The sequence below is a fragment of the Bison bison genome, unplaced genomic scaffold (assembly GCF_000754665.1).
Source record: "Bison bison bison isolate TAMUID 2011002044 unplaced genomic scaffold, Bison_UMD1.0 scf7180017864313, whole genome shotgun sequence".
Lineage (NCBI taxonomy): Eukaryota > Metazoa > Chordata > Mammalia > Artiodactyla > Bovidae > Bison > Bison bison.
The window spans coordinates 1,309,140-1,326,792 of NW_011494885.1; the positions used below are offsets into that span (position 1 = coordinate 1,309,140).

General features: G+C 42.3%; 2 pseudogenes across 1 annotated transcript; both read left to right on the forward strand.

Moving 5' to 3' along the window:
• Positions 1–8,109, forward strand: part of LOC104997664 — a 9,930-nt pseudogene extending 1,821 nt beyond the window's left edge.
• A 326-nt stretch (positions 8,110–8,435) lies between these two features.
• Positions 8,436–10,737, forward strand: LOC104997761 (annotated as a pseudogene). The gene is made up of 2 exons (XR_826358.1): positions 8,436–8,598; positions 8,990–10,737. The product of XR_826358.1 is annotated as a zinc finger protein 233-like (transcript).
• Positions 10,738–17,653: the final 6,916 nt, after the last annotated feature.

Genomic DNA, 17,653 nt, shown 5'->3' on the forward strand with positions numbered 1-17,653 from the left:
TCTGTGTGATTAGAGACCTGGAGACCAGCCCTGGAATCAGAGTTGGAGTCATGTGCTCTGTGATTATCAGTAAAGTAATTGCATGAATCCTCAGCTTTCTCTTCCATTATATGGGGAAAATAATCATCATATCATTACTTATTGAGAGCTTGTGTTATGTGCCAAGCACTGAGCCAAGCCTGTTTTCTTCCCCTGTTTTTTTAAATTTTTTTATTAAAAAAATATTTTTTAGGCTGCTCTTTGTGATTTGTGGGGTTATAGTTTCCTGACCAGGGTTTGAACCTATGCCCTCTGCAGTGAAAGCACAGTCTTAACCACTGAACCACCAGGGAAGTCCTTTCTTCTATTTTTTAACTTGAGATGTAATTCACATATACTTTTTCTTACAAAATATACAACTTTTTAGTATATTCACAGGATTGTACAACCATCACCACTGTCTAGTTCCAGAACATTTTCATCACCCCCAGAAGAAACCCCACGCCCCTGAGCTGTCACCTCTCACTTGCCCTCTTCCAGCCCCTGGCAACCACTAATTGACTTTCTGTCAGGATTGACTTGCCTATTCAGGGCTATTGGACTTGCTCACTTAATCCCGAAAGCACCCTTATAAATTCAGATCTCTTGTGGCCACTACAGTATTCATTTAAGTGAGACAGACCATTGCACTTTTGTTTAAAATGAAAAAAAAAAAAAAAAGGAAACCTAGCAGTTGTATTTAAAAAAATTTTTTTTTTTACTTCAGTCATCATGGCAGAGGAGGATGTGCCATTGAGACTCTTCTGACTACTGGAAGAAAATTCACAAGAACTGTATTTATACCTTTTATAGAACCAGATGCTGATATCAATGAAATATCATTACAAGACCAGAAACTATTAAGTGACATAGCCAATCAGAACTATGGACTTGTTAGAAATAAGGGTGAATTTCTTAAGACAGAGCATTAAACAGTCTCTGAAATCTGAATGTTATAAAAAGACTCCTTTAATGGAATGAAGGCGAAACAAAACACACTTCTAGCATTCAGGAAATTATGAAGGTTTCAGGAGCCTGTGTCAGGAACTGAGGGCAGGAAAACCAGTATCTTATGTCACAGGAGTAGCACCAGGGTTGACCTGGGACCTGTTGGCCCCAGAGTCCACTCTCATAGCCAGTACATCCCACAGCCTTTCATTTCCCCCAATACCCAGGATGAGAATGATGGCCCTGAACCCCGGGAGCCCCAAGGGACTCTTGTATGAGCTCTACTGCTTAAGGGCCAGAGAGGCTGGTGATTCACACGAAGCAGACACTTGGGCTTGGACCTGTGTCTCAAGGCTTCTTTCTCCTTTGCCGCTATGTCTTCCCAGGACTCTTGACTTCCCCCAGAATGGGTGGCAGAGCATGACCAAGTTCCAGGTGAGTTGAGTTTTATCTCTTAAAATTACATCTCTTTCTGCAAAGATTCTCTTTTCTTAAAGATTAGGTACATTTTTAAAAATTGAAGCATAATTGATTTACAGTGTTGTGTTAATTTCCACTGTACAGCAGAGTATTTGCATTATGCATATGAACACATTCTTATTCAAATTCTTTTCCATTATGGTTTATCACTATTGAACTATTGAATATAGTTCTCTGTGCTATACAGTAGGACCTTGTTGTTTATCCATCTTATGAATAGTAGTTTGCATCTGCTAATTCCAAACTCTCAGTGCATCCCTCTTCCACCCTTTAACAATCACAAGTCTTTTCTCTATTATCATGTTTTTTTTTTCTCTTTTATTTTCTTCCCTTCTGTTATCTTTTTTCTCTTCCATGGGAAGGATAAAGGAAGAAAACATTCCTTGTATGCCATGTACTTGCTTTTTTATGGTTATATTTTTTGCTTTTGCGTTTAGTTATTTTTTTTATTTTGTCATCTTCATTTCACAAATAATAGTACAGAAACTTAGACATCAAAAAATCTGAAAAACACAAATTACTACACTGCTTGTAAGTTAGCTATACTTTATTTGCTTAAAATCATAGTCTATGATCCTTTATTTACTTAGAATCATAGTCTATGTACAGACTTCAATTTTATATTTTCACTTAATATTATCGAGTTTTTTTATGATTCAGCATTCTTTTATGTATTACCTCAGAAGGGTTTCTGTGTTTTATTTAACCATTCAGAAGTCACAGTTAAGCCTACAGACTGTTGTAACTCTGAATAAATTTGGTTTTGATTCATAACACTTTTGCTTAGGGCTTTTAAAAATGGAATATAATTTACTTACAAAAACTACACAAATCTTAAGTGTTGGGTCAATGACAGTTGTATATGCTGTTTTCAAGGTTGTGTAATTGTATTAACCCACTATCCAAAACAGAAATAAAAACTCTTATATTACCCCCAAAGTTCTCTCATGTCTCTTTCAAGTCAGTTTCTTTGACTGGGAAGCATCTCCTGTTCTGATCTGTCATCATATGATTAAATTTGTTTGTTTTCAAATTAAACATAATTAACAAAATCACACTGTATGTACTCTTGTACCTCTTTGACCCTGCATAATGTTTTTGAGATTCAGCTGTGTTGTTGCAGGTGTCAGTAATCCATTCCTTTTTATCATATTCCATTTTATGAATAGATCACAGTTTGTCCTTTTAAAAGAGATATTTGAGTTGTTTGTAGCTGTAATGTATTTATTTTTTAAATTTCATAATTTATTTCTATATTATTTATTCCATTCATTAATTTATTTTTTTGCCCATAGTTTGTGACATATGGAATCTTAATTCCCTGACCAGGGATTGAACCCAAGCCTCCTGCCAAGGGAGCATGGAGTTTTAACTACTGGACTGCCAGGGAAGTCCCTATTTGTAGCTTTTAATTGTTTTGCTCTCATGATCATGCCTCACAGACCTTCTTAGGGATGTGTTTTCATATCTCTTGGGTAAACATTTAGAAATGGAATGACTGGATTTGTAGGGTAAGTGAATAAACACTCTTTTGCAAAATACCTGTGCCATTTGACAGCACAGCAGTGGTGCATGAAATTTTCAGTGTGCCCTTCTTCTTTTCTGTCATTTGGTATTATGGATCTTGTTTCTTTAAGCCATTCTAATGAAATGATAGGCTTCCCTTGTGGCTCAGCTAGAAAAGAATCTGCTTGCAATGTGAAAGACCTGGGTTTGATCCCTGGGTTGGGAAGATCCCCTGGAGAAGGGGATCCAGTATTCTGGCTTGGAAAATTCCATGAACAGTATAGTCCATGAAGTCACAAAGAGTCAGACAAAAGTGAAGAAGAACTAAAGAGCTTCTTGATGAAAGTGAAAGAGAGTGAAAAAGTTGGCTTAAAACTCAACATTCAGAAAACTAAGGTCATGGCATCCGGTCCCATCACTTCATGGCAAATAGATGGGAAAACAATGGAAACAGTGACAGACTTTATTTTCCTGGGCTCCAAAATCACTGCAGATGGTGAATGCAGCCATGAAATTAAAAGATGCTTGCTCCTTGGAAGAAAAGCTATGACCAACCTAGATAGCATATTAAAAAGCAGAGACATTACTTTACCAACAAAGGTCCATCTAGTCAAAGCTATGATTGTGAGAGTTGGTATGGATGTGAGAGTTGGACTATAAAGAAAGCTGAGCACCAAAGAATCAATGCTTTTGAACTGTGGTGTTGGAGAACACTCTTGAGAGCCCCTTGTACTCCAAGGAGATCCAACCTGTCAATCCTAAAGGAAATCAGTCCTGAATATTCATTGGAAGGGCTGATGCTGAAGCTGAAACTCCAGTACTTTGGCCACCTGATGTGAAGAACTGACTCATTGGAAAAGACCCTGATACTGGGAAAGATTGAAGGTGGGAGGAGAAGGGGATGACAGAGGATGAGATGGTTGGATGGCATCACCAACGCAATGGACAGGAGTTTGAGTAAGCTCCAGGAGCTGGTGATGGACAGGGAAGCCTGGCGTGCTGAAATCAATGGGGTCACAAAGAGTCGGACAGGACTGAGTGACTGAGCTGAATGGAATGACATCTCACCATGACTGTGATTTCTTTTTCCCTCGTGATGTTGAATACTTTTTCGTGGGTTTTCTCCTTTGTCATATCTCTTATGAAAAGCTTGCTGAAGTTGTTTGCCCATTTAAAAAATTGGCTTCTACTTTTTATTATTAAGGAGTTCTTTATATTTTCTGAGTTCAAGTCCTTTGTTATATATACATTTTGGGAGTAATTTTTTCCATTCTGTGGTTTGTCTATTTGCTTTGTTAATTGTGTCTTTTTATATCATTTGAGGTGAAATTTACATGTAATTTACATATAATAAGTGTATTTGATCAATTCTGACAAACATACCCATGTGACAACTGCCTCAGTCTAGATGTAGACCATTTTCATCACCAAAAAGGTTCCCTCATCCCCAGTTAATCCCTACCCCACATGCCTGACTATAGGCAGCAACTGATGTACTTTATGTCACTACAGACTAGATTCATCATTTCTTGAGTTTCATGTTAATGGAATTACACAGTATGTACTCTTTTTGTGTCTGGCATCATTTGTTCATTTTGAACACAGGTCAATAGTTTGCTCCTTTTTATTACTTCATTGTATTTCATTGCATATTTCACTTGATATACCACAATTGGGTTATTCATCCACCTCCTGATGTGCTTTTTTATTGTGATAAAATATACATAGCATAAAATTTACCGTTTTAACCATTTTTAAATGTGCAGTTCTGTACTTTTAAGTACATTCACACTGTTGAACACATCTCCAGAACTTTTTTCTTCTTCTCAAAGTGAAATTCCATACCCATTAAACAGTGACTTCCTACCCCCCACACTCTACTGATCATAAGATTGAGGCTACATGTGTTTGGTGTTGTAGGAGGCAGTCCTTCAAGGAGGTGACTGTGACCTTCACCAAGGAGGAGCTGGGACTGCTGGACTTGGCCCAGAGGAAACTTACCCTGACGTGATGCTGGAGAAATTCTGGAACCTCGTCTCCATAGGTGAGGGCTCAGGGACTCTGTCAACCCTCAAGAGTGCCTTGGTGTCAACATGTTAAGATTTTGGGGCTCTTGAAATGCTTCCTTGCATGTGGGGGCCTGAATTTCCTCCTTTTTATGGGACATCTTATTTATTCCTTGTCTGTTTCCTCAAATTGCAGTTGTAACATCTTGTGGTTTAAAGTCAGTTAGTGAATTGTATCATTATTGCATTTAATGAACTAGGACAGAAGTAGCATAGCTTTTCAGAAACTGTGTATAGTGCAACAGAAACTGTGAGTAAAAAACAGGAAAGGAGATATGATAAAAGTAGTTAATCAGGGACTTCCCTGGTGGTCCAGTGGGTAAGAGACTCTGTACTTCCAGTACAGGGGGCACAGGTTCAAGCCCCTGGTCAGGTAACTAAGATCCCATGTGCTGCAGGACACAGCCAAAAAACAAGCAAACAAAAGAACAAAGTTAACTGGCAGTTGAAATAAGCTAATCTATTTAATCATGTGAAGTAAAACTTCTGTACAATATGAAAATGAAAACGCATAAATGTTGAGATCTACAAAGCTGTAAAAGTAGAATCCTTATTTTAAAAAAAAGTAGATAATGGTTAGGACTCAGTCACTTGTTTCAGTGATGTGCATCTGTTTATTTGCGTGCCCAATCACAACAGAAGAGATATTTATTACAACAGGTCATGATCAGAATTTGGAAAAATATTGCTCAGAGTGCATGAAGATCATAGTATTGGAATTAAAAATTTTGTTTTTATTCACCTTACACATGTATGGTTACTTTGTCACAGGATATCAACCCTTCACGTTAGATATAATACTCCAGTTGGGGAGAGAAGAGCAGCTTTGGATGATGGAGCCAGAAACCCGAGATAAGTGTTCAGGTGAGAACCATGCAGATCTGAGCCCTTGCAGCTCACAGAGAGTGGTGTTAAGTGGATCTCACTGTCCGCTCCTCCTGCAGACAGCTCACGAGTGGAGGATAAACTGGTGTGATGAAAGGATTATTTCAGAACACAGTTCATCTTCTGATGAATGTCTAACTTTAGTTTCTATGTACCTAATTAGTCATCTGTTGCTGTATGACAAATTATTCTTAAATTTCTCAGCTTAAAACTATAGACATCACAGTTCCTGTGCATCAAAATTCTGGAGCAGCCTCGCTCACGATCTCATAAGATCTCAAGTCTGCCAGAGCTGCAGTCCTTTGAGGGCTTGATGGGCCTGAAGGACGTGCTTCCAAGATGGGGTCATTCACAGAGTTGTTGGCAGGAGGCCTCATTTCTACCCTGGCTTGACAGGAGAGGAGGCCTTAGTTCATTGGCAAACAGCCCTCTCCCTGAATGTTCTCAAAACACTAGTTCCTTTTTAAAAATTTAATTTTATTCATTCATTTATTTATTTTTAGGCCATGACATGCAGCATGTGGGATCTTAGTTACCCAACCAACAGATTGAACTGATACCCACTGCATTGAGAATGCAGAGTTTTAACCACTGGGTTTGAGAACTAGTTTTCCCAAGGTACTTGCACTCAAAGGAGTAGAAGGCAGAAACTACAGTGTCTTTTATGGGATAATCTTGGAAGTGATCACCAGCACTTCTACCGTATCATATTGGCTTCGCAGACCAATCCTGATAGGTTATGGAGGGGACATCAATAGGGTGTTCATATTAGGAAGCAGGGATCATTTGAGGCTGTTTTGTGTGCTAGCTACCACAGCATCTATTGGTATATGCTGATGCATATCTACAAAACCTGGAAGATAATATTAGCCATTCAGGCTTTTCAGAAAATCCAGCCAAATTGAGCAGCAATAATTATCATAGTATTTTTTTTTATTGCCATAAGATGTGTCAGCTAAGGGAATAAGTTTTCTAGTTTTTTTCCCCAGTTATAATGTTCATTAGTTGAATATTATATATTCAGACATCATTGAAATAAAGAAGAACTCTCTCAAATCTAGCTTATGTATTGTGCTTGTGCTCAGTCATCTCCAACTCTTTGTGACCCCATGGACGTGGCCTTCTGAGCTCCTCTGCCCATGGGATTTCCCAGGCAAGAATACTGGAGTGGGTTGCCATTTCCTACTCCAGGGGATTTTCCCAACCCAGGGATCAAACCCACATCTCTTGCATCTCCTGCACTGGCAGGAGGATTCATTCCCACTGTGCCACCTGGGAAGCCCAGCTTATGTATTAACATGTGCATTTAGTGGCTAAATTAAGGAAAATAAAGTTATCATCTCATGGGTTCATTATCAGGACAGAGGCGATGTCTCCCTTTGCAAATATATTCTTTTCACTTTTGCTGAGAACATCCCATGCTCTGTAGCACTGTATTTCTCTTTTGACCTCATCTATAAGCCTCGGCATATTAGTTCCTTTTTAAAAATTTAATTTTATTCATTCATTTATTTATTTTTAGGCCATGACATGCAGCATGTGGGATCTTAGTTACCCAACCAACAGATTGAACTGATACCCACTGCATTGAGAATGCAGAGTTTTAACCACTGGACCACCAGGGAAGTCCCATCAGCATACTTCTAAATGAGTCCCATTATTACTTCTTTGTTTCCATAGGCATGATAAAACTAAGAATCCAGCTGAACAATGCATTGGTTGAATAGGATCTCCCAACACAGTCGACCTGTGAAATATCTTATATCCCTGAACTTGTCCTCACTTTCATCTCTGAATTTTTTATCCTTCTAGGACACAGGAATCAAAATGAATTCAAGAAATAGGACTAATACACATTTTGCATGAAGGCCTTATGTGCAGGCAGATATGGAAACAATTTACAAATAAATTAACCAGAACTCAGGACTCAATAATAGGTCTACAAATCAACAAGTCCAAATTACTAAAACAAATTGATTCCTCCTGTTGGGTGCAGGCAGGAGAATCTGCTGAGGTTGCTGAAGATGAGAACTGTGTGGGAAAGCTTCAAGGGAAGAGTTCCAATAGTGTCAACAATCAATAGCTTCAAATTCAGACCTCCTGAGATTTCTGGATGAAAATGAATCTGAGAGAGTCAGAATTATCAGAGTAGGTATCAGCTGCTGCTAAGTCGCTTCAGTCGTGTCCGACTCTGTGCGACCCCATAGACGGCAGCCGACCAGGCTCCCCTGTCCCTGGGATTCTCCAGGCAAGAACACTGGAGTGGGTTGCCATTTCCTTCTCCAATGCATAAAAGTGAAAAGTGAAAGGGAAGTCACTCAGTCGTGTCTGACTCTTAGTGACCCCATGGACTGCAGCATACCAGGCTCCTCCTTCCATGGCATTTTCCAGGCAAGAGTACTGGAGTAGGGTGCCATTGCCTTCTCTGAGGTATCAGCAAATTGACATAAAAAATAAACTGTGGCCATGTGATCATTGCATCATGAGAATGATCTCTCATCACATGGTGATCAGGAAGTACCCAAAAGCAAGATGGCATTTGGCCACAATAATTGTGGAAAAGACTTTGTGAGGAACACATCCCAGCATAGCATCATCCACTCAGAAGGTCAGACCTCTGATGAGAATGGAAAAGGCATCAACCTTGTCTCTGATCTTGAACTTCAGCAGCAGCTGCAAGAAGGAGAGGAGCCCCGTATGTATAGTGAGTATGGGAAGGGCTTGAGTCAGAGCTCACATATGCAAACCCACCAGAGAGCCAACCCAGGGGAGAAACCCTACAATGTCAGGTATGTGCTGAGTGCTTCAATCAGAACTCCTCCCTTCCTGCTGCTGAGCCCATTCACCCCAGGGTGGATGTGTATAGATGTGGCCAGTATAGGAAGGGCTTCAGTCATGTGTTAGACCTCAACAGTTGCTGTGTGGACAACACTGAAGAGAAATCTTGGAAATGTGAGCTGTGTGGTAAAGGCTTCAATAAGATATCACAACTTCAAGCCCATCAAACAGCCTACCCTCAAGACAAAACATCCAAATAAAACACATGTGACAGGATGTTCAGCCAGAGCTGTGGTCCTCTTCAAAAGTTCACACTGGAGAGAAACCACATAAATGTGAGGTATGTGGGAAAGACCAGTAAGGCCTCAAAACTTTAAGCCCATCAGAATCCACACCGGGGAGAAACCCTACAAATGTGATGTGTTTGATAAGAACTTCAGCTGGAATTTCCATCTTCAGGGCCATCAGAGAGTCCACACAGGAGAGAAACCCTACAAATGTGATATGTGTGGCAAGGACTTCAGTCAGATTTCCCATCTTCAGGCCCATCAGAGAGTCCACATGAGGGAGAAACCCTACAGATGTGATTTGTGTGGGAAAGGCTTCAGTCAAAACTCACATATTCAAGACCACCAGTGGGTCCACACCTGAGAGAAACCCTACATGTGTGATGTGTGTGGGAAGGGTTTCAGTTGGAGCCCACATCTTCAAGCCCATCAGAGAGTCCATACAGGGGAGAAACCCTAGAAATGTGAAGAATGTGGGAAAGGCTTCATCTGGAACTGATACCTTCATGTTCATCTGAGTATCCACACAGGAGAGAAACCCTTTAAGTACAGCATGTGTGGGAAGAGCTTCAGTCAGACCTCCCATCTTCATTGGAGGGTCCATACAGGAGAGAAACCCTACAAATGTTTTGACTGTGGTAAGGGCTTTAGCAAGAGTTCTTGTCTTCGGGTTCATCAGAGAGTCCATAGTAGTGATCAGTCCAGTACACTTGTGTGTACAAGTGTGATAAAAATTTCTTCAGAACCTAGACATGACATTTTTATCAGAAAACCTGCACAGCAGGGGCTAGTTATAAAATGTTGTATTTTAAGAATTCAAGAGGGAGCTATATTTTTTACAGTCATCTGAATTCCAATGAGGAGACCTATTTGTATGAGTATGGCTGGTGTGTCCAACAGAGACCAAAATGTCACAATTTTCAAGAAAATATACAGCAGTGAAAACCTATAAGGATGGTGCAGTGGGTTTCAATCAGAACTTTCACATTCAATAGAATCTACATAGGGGAGGCTTTACAATTAGAAGTACTCTCAGGACTTTAGCAAAAGTATAATGATGGACACAACAAAATCCATGTCCACTGGAATGTACGTTCCATAGGGGCAGGAAATCTGTTTGCTGCTATACAGCCATGACCTGGCACCAGTGCCAAACATAGCAGGTGCCCTGGAATTTGTATCACTCGAAGGATAGGAAAACCTACTATAAATAGGACAAACATTTGAAAATTTTAGTGCACTCAATCCCAGTTAATCACAATAAATTGTACTAGGAAAAGGATTCTTAGAAGAGGCCTTAAACATTAATTCAAAGAAATGATCATTTAATAAAGATATGTAAAATCATGCAATCTGCAATTTGAATGTTAGATTTTTTCCATTGCATTCTGTCCTGCTTAGCTTCACTTTACAGGCAGAAAAGGACCCAAGTTTTTATCTTACCAGTTAAGACTTTCTCTGGACAGTGTACCATCAGTCATATGTAGTGTAAGTTTCATTATTTTTCTTGTATTGGGTCCTTGGTGACCTGACTAAACAGAGAAAGTTGGTTTTCTTTCCATAAAATTTTGTGGCAAAGAGTGTACAAAAGGGGGAAACATTAAAACCTGCATTCTAGATGCTGCACTAAGCTATTAAGGCAGAATGTTTTGAACACCACTCTGTACCTCTCAGATGCTTTCAAGTTTGCTTGGTTGAACAGTTTACTCAAGTGTACATTTACTGGAGGCTTTCCACTATTGTTATATTGAAATATAATTTACAATGTTGTATTACTCTCAAGTGTTCAGCAAAGTGATTTATGTATATATTGGTATATTCTTTTTCAGATTCTTTTCCCCTATAGGTTATTACAAGATATTGAGTAGAGTTCCCTGTGCTATATAGTAGAACCTTGTTGTTCTCACAGTTTCTTCTGGGCCTTACCTTCCAGGACACTGGATACTTTAATTCTATTCTATCTCAAATTTCATGTTACTGAAGAAATCCAGGGCCATCACCAGACCCTGGAGTGGGCTGCTCAGAGCTCCTGGTGGTTTATAACCACTAGGATGTTCTCAATTGCAAGAAACAGGAAACTCAACTCAAACTAGCTGAGACAAAAAGGAGGATTATGTACCTAATTCCAAATCTTTTTCAGATAATCCCAACATCTGAATTGGTATTGATGTCTGTTAATTGTTTTTTCTCATTCAAGTTCTGATTGTTCTGGTTCTTGGTATGATGAGTGATTTTTGTTGTTGTTGTATACTGGATACTTGGGGTATGCTGCTGCAAGACTTTGGATCTTTTGTGGCAGGAAACCTGTTTAGGTGTAGTACACAGTTCTAAGGGCTTCCCAAGTGACTCAGCAGTAAAGAATCCACCTGCAGTGCAGGAGCCACATGAGATGTGGGTTCAGTCCCTGGGTCAGGAAGATCCTATGGAGGAGGGAATGGCAACCCATCCCAGTATTCTTCCCTGAGAAATCCCACGGACAGAGGAGCCTGCTGGGCTATATTCCATTGGGTTGCAAAGAGTCAGACATGACCGAAGCCACTTAGCACACACACACATGCCAGGTCTTAGTTGTGGCATGTGGGATCTACTTCCCTGACCAGGAGTTGAACCCAGGGCCCTTGCATTGGAAATGTGGAGTCTTATCCAATGGAACACCAGGGAAGTATTTCCCCAAATTCAGTTTAAGTGATATTCCTCAAGTCTTCTTAGTTTACACCCAGGATGGAGGATTTACTGTGAATAGGGGTAGAAAGAGCTCCAGAGAGATCAAATACCTTCATATTCACTAGAGTCCATGAGGAGGAGAAGCCCTACAAGTGCTGTGTGTGTGGAAAGGATATTGCGTAGAGCTGAGTTTTCACACTCATCTGAGGGTTCTTTCAGTAGATGAATCCTATAAGTGTAATGAGTGAAACAGCCATGAAGGTGATGAGTGGAGTAAAGGTTGATTTGGAATTTAGATCTTTGTGTCCATCTCAGAACCCACGAGCTTCCCCGATGGCACTAGTGGTAAAGAACCCACCTGCCAATGCAGGAGATGCACAGGAAGTGGGTTCAATCCCTGAGTCAGGGAGATTCCCTGGAGGAGGGCATGGCAACCTACTCAAGTACTCTTGCCTGGAGAATTCCATGAACAGAGGAACTTGGGGGCTACAGTCCATGGGATCTTGAAAGAGTCCAACATGACTGAAGTGACTTAGCACATATACATGCACAGAACCCATGAGAGGCTCCAGGCGTATGAAAAAGATATTAAGGACTTCAAGTGAAACTCATACCTTTTTATTCAGCAGAGGTGCATGAGGAAAAGAAAACCATGTGTATGTGAAGAGTTTATTGCTTTTTTTTTTTTTTTTGAGTTTATTGCTTTTAATAACAGTTCAGACCTCACTCATCAGAGCCTGCACAAGAGGACAGAAATTCTATGCATATGGTCAGTACTTGACTTGTCAGGGTTCAATAGAGAAACAGATGCCACTCTGTATATTCCAGGCATGAATGCTTTGTGTGTGTGTGTTGGGGGCGGGGTGGGGGTTGGTAGTAGGGTTTTTTGGTTTTTTTTTGCCCTGCCATGTGGCATGTGGGATCTTAGTTCCCTGACCAGGATCAAACCTGTGCCCCCTCCAGTGGAAGCTCAGAGTCCTAACCACTGGACTGCCAGAAAATTCCCATGGAGTGTTCATTTTGCTTGGAGTATAGTTGATTTGCAATGTTGTGTTAGTTTCTGCAGGCACACATGCTTTTAATGCAAGCAATAAGAGGCATACACACTTTTGGCAGAGTTGAGGGAATGGTGGTCAGGCAAGCCAACGGCAGCCTGCAGCACCAAGTTAGGCTCTCAAGAGCTTTCTCTCTCTTTTTTAAAAATTTTATTTTATTTACTTATTTTTGGCTGTGCTGGCTCTTTGTTGTTGGGCGGGCTTTCTCCAGTTGTTGGGTGGGGGCTACTCTCTAGTTGTGGTGCTTGGGCTTCTCTTGTTTGCAGAGCATGGGCTCTAGAGCACAGCCTCAATAGTTGTGACATATGGGCTTAGTTGCTCTTTGGCATGTGGGATCTTTCCAGACTAGAGATTGAACCCAAGTGTCCTCCATTGCTCACAGATTTCTTTACCATCTGAGCCACCAGAGAAGCCCAGGAAACCCCTCTAGAGGGACCCTAAACTGTGACAAAACAGCACAAACAGTTCAATTCAGTCGCTCAGTCGTGTCCGACTCTGCAACCCCATGAATCGCAGCAAGTCAGGCCTCCCTGTCCATCACCAACTCCCAGAGTTCACTCAAACTCACGTCCATCGAGTCAGTGATGCCATCCAGCCATCTCATCCTCTGTTGTCCCCTTCTCCTCCTGTCCCCAATCCCTCCCAGCATCAGGGTCTTTTCCAATGAGTCATCTCTTCGCATCAGGTGGCCAAAGTATTGGAGTTTCAGCTTCAGCATCAGTCCTTCAAATGAACACCCAGGACTGATCTCTTTTTAGGTTGGACTGGTTGGATTGCCTTGCAGTCCAAGGGACTCTCAAGAGTCTTCTCCAGCACCACAGTTCAAAAGCAATAATTCTTTGGCACTCAGCTTTCTTCACAGTCCAACTCTCACATCCATACATGACCAGTGGAAAAACCATAGCCTTGACTAGACGGACCTTTGTTAGCAAAGTAAAATCTCTACTTTTCAATATGCTATCTTGGTTAGTCATAACTTTCCTTCCAAGGAGTAAGCGTCTTTTAATTTCATGGCTGCAGTCACCATCTGCAGTGATTTTGGAGCCCCCCCAAAATAAACTAACACTGTTTCCCCATTTAATTCCCATGAAGTGACGGGACCAGATGCCATGATCTTAGTTTTCTGAATGTGGAGCTTTAAGCCAACTTTTTCACTCTCCACTTTCACTTTCATCAAGAGGCTTTTGAGTTCCTCTTCACTTTCTGCCATAAGGGTGGTGTCATCTGCATATCTGAGGTGATTGATATTTCTCCCGGCAATCTTGATTCCAGCTTGTGCTTCCTCCAGCCCAGCACTTCTCATGATGTACTCTGCATATAAGTTAAATAAGCAGGGTGACAATATACAGCCTTGATGTACTCCTTTTCCTATTTGGAACCAGTATGTTGTTCCATGTCCAGTTCTAACTGTTGCTTCCTGACCTGCATTCAGGTTTCTCAAGAGGCAGGTCAGGTGGTCTGGTATTCCCATCTCTTTCAGAATTTTCCACAGTTTATTGTGATCCACACAGTCAAAGGCTTTGGCATAGTCAATAAAGCAGACATGTTTTTCTGGAACTCTGTCACTTTTTCCATGATCCAGCGGATGTTGGCAATTTGATCTCTGGTTCCTCTGCCTTTTCTAAAACCAGCTTGAACATCTGGAAGTTCACGGTTCACGTACTGCTGAATCCTGGCTTGGAGAATTTTGAGCATTACTTTACTAGCGTGTGAGATGAGGGCAATTGTGCGGTAGTTTGAGCATTCTTTGGCATTGCCTTTCTTTGGGATTGGAATGAAAACTGACCTTTTCCAGTCCTGTGGCCACTGCTGAGTTTTCCAAATTTGCTGGCATATTGAGTGCAGCACTTTCACAGCATCATCTTTCAGGATTTGAAATAGCTCAACTGGAATGCCATCACCTCCACTAGCTTTGTTCCTAGTGATGCTTTCTAAGGCCCACTTGACTTCACATTCCAGGATGTCTGGCTCTAGGTGAGTGAGCACACCATCATGATTATCTGGGTTGTACAGACAGAACTGACCCTTATTTGGTCCAATGAGTTTTTCCAATTAAACATCCAGAATTGCCAGATCTCTGTGTGGCCCCCAGATACAAGGCAGAAGGCATCTGATGATCCTGGAGGCAGAGAGAGGAAATCAGGAATTGGAACGGGATGCTCCTTCAAGTAAGGATAGACACTAACAAGAATAGGCATCCCCGATAGCTCAGTGGTAAAGAATCCACCTGACAATGCAGGAGATGCCGGTGGTGCAGGTTCAATCCCTGGGTCGGGAAGATCCCCTGCAGGAAGGCACGGTGACCCACTGCAGTATTCTTGCCTGGGGAATCCCATGGACAGAGGAGCCGGCGGGTTACAGTCCATGGGGTCACATAGAGTTGATCATGACTGAGCATGAGTACTAACAAGAATAGGGAACATGTCTAAATGTTTACCACGTGCCTACCACAGATCCATGTTTCATGTATAGTCACTGTGTTATGCCTCCTGAAGACCTAGTGAGGAGGTTATGATTTTCTTCCTTTTACCCAGGTGAAGCACAGAGAGGTAGCAAGTCACTATCAAAACCTCAAAGAGGGACTTACCTGGTGGTCCAGTGGTTGAGGCACCACCTTCCAGTGCAGGGGGTGCAGGTTCCATCCCTGGTCAGGGAACTAAGATCCCACCTGCTGCGTGGTGCAGCCAAACACACACACACACACCCCTCAAAGTTATGGCTCCAGAAACCACACACACACACACACCCCTCAAAGTTATGGCTCCAGGAAACCGCCCCCCCCTACACACACACACATCCCCCTCAAAGTTATGGCTCCAGAAACCACACACACCCACACACACACACACACCTCAAAGTTATGATCGCATGTCAGCAGGAGCTTTCCCCTTTTCCGTGTGTCTGTCCTCTACTCTTTGTGGTTGACTGAGTTCGTGCCCCCTAAAGATGTCCTGACCCCCAAGAACCTGTACATATGTTCCCTTATGTGGCAAGAGGGACTTTGCAGGTGTAATTAATGTCTGGAGATGGGGAGAGGAGCTCGGATGATCCAGGTGGGCCCAATGTAATCACGAGCGTCTTAGAAGAGGCGGGCCGGCTGTCAGAAAATAGCAGGCACCTGGCTTTAAAGATGGCGGAAGGGACCGCGCGCATCGTCAAGCTGGAAGAGGTGAGAGACGGAGCTTTCCACAGAGCCGCCACGAAGACCCAGCCCTGCACGCACCTTGATGTTAGCCTTACTCGCTTCCGACTTCCAACCTCCAGAACTGTAAGAGAATGCATTTGTGTTGTTTGCCCCTGAGTTTGTACTAATTTTCTACAGCAACTGTAGGAAACGAATCCACTCCTGGACTGTCCTTTCCTGATTCCACGAGAATCCCCGCTTCTCGTCTGTACTTGTCTTTAGAGCAGCCTGGTGATGAGGTGAAGAGCACAGGTTCTTGAGTCAGAAGTGGATTCAGTAACTACCCCTTTAGCTGTAGTTTAGTTGCTCAGTTGTGTCCCACTCTTTGAGACCCCATGGACTGTAGTCCACCAGGCTCCTCTGTCCATGGAATTTTCCAGGCAAGAATACTGGAGTGAATTGACATTTTCTTCTCCAGGGAATCTTCTTGACCCAGGGATCATACCAGCGTCTCCTGCATTGGCAGGTGGGTTCTTTACCACTGAGCCACTAGGGAAGTCCATATACGTTTTTAAATTTTCGTAAGAGGTTTTTGCAGATCCCAAAACAAAAAACCTGGATTCATTCCCAACCACTGCCACTTGCCAGCTGTAACACCCGGGTATCTTGGTCTCTTTGAATTTCAGCATTCCTATCTGTTAAATTGGAGCAATGGTCATCCCATTAGTTGGTCATCTCATTAGTTGTTGAGAATTTAATGTGCCAGGCCCTGAGGCTCACAGAACCTCCAAAATGACTACATGGGTTGGGTTTTTGTCATCGCTGCTCAAGTACTATTAAAACAGAGACTCACAGGGACTTCCCTGGTGGCCCAGTGGTTGAGACTCTGCCTTCCAATGCAGGGGGTGCAGGTTAACTCCCTGGTCAGGGAATTAAGACTCCATCACATACTGTGGGATGGGGCCCGAAAAGCAGTTAAAAGAAACAGTGAAATAGAGACTGGCTTCATGAAGAAAATTGACCAGCAATGATTTGGGTTTTTTTGTTGTTGTTTAGTCGCTCAGATGTGTCTGACTCTTTTGCGACTCTGTGGACTGTAACCCACCGGGCTCCTCTGTCCATGGGATTTCCTGAGGAAGAATACTGGAGTGGGTTGCCATTTCCTTCTTCTAGGGGATCTTTCCTACTCAGGGATTGAACCCACTTCTCCTGCATTGCAGGTTGGTTCTTTACCACTGAGCCACCAGGGAAGCCTGGTTCCTTTCTTTTTTAATTATGAATATAAAATAACTAGGCAACAGATAAGTAGCGCTCAGAATTTTACACTTTTCAAGATTACATTCTGATGTTCAGGTGTCTCACAAGCTCTTTGACAAAGATGGCTTTACCATGCAGCATAGCATCAGCTTCTGTGCAGTGGCCAGGAAAGGAAGGGTCCCTGAGGGAACGTGAGAACAGCTTTTCACCTGCCCACATGTTGAATCCTCACAACTATCTTGAGAGGTAGGCTCTGTTGGAGTCCTCAACTTGCAGATGGCGAATTAATGTAAGCACAAGTTACTTGACCAGTGAGTAGCCTGGCCATGACTTGAACTCGGGCATTTTGGATCCAGCACCAAAATACATTCTGTTGCCTCCCTACCCACATTTCCCAGGATAGTACAGCCAGCCTGGGTGCTCTGGGGACCAGCTGCTGACCGTGATGGTGCTCAGCCGAGGTGAATTAGTGGCAGCTGGACCCCAGCCCACACTTGGCTCACCAAGGCATGCGGGGCCATGTTTGCTCAGTAGGAGGGGCACCTTCTTATAATTTTTACAAAGATGCCAAACAGGCTTTCTCTC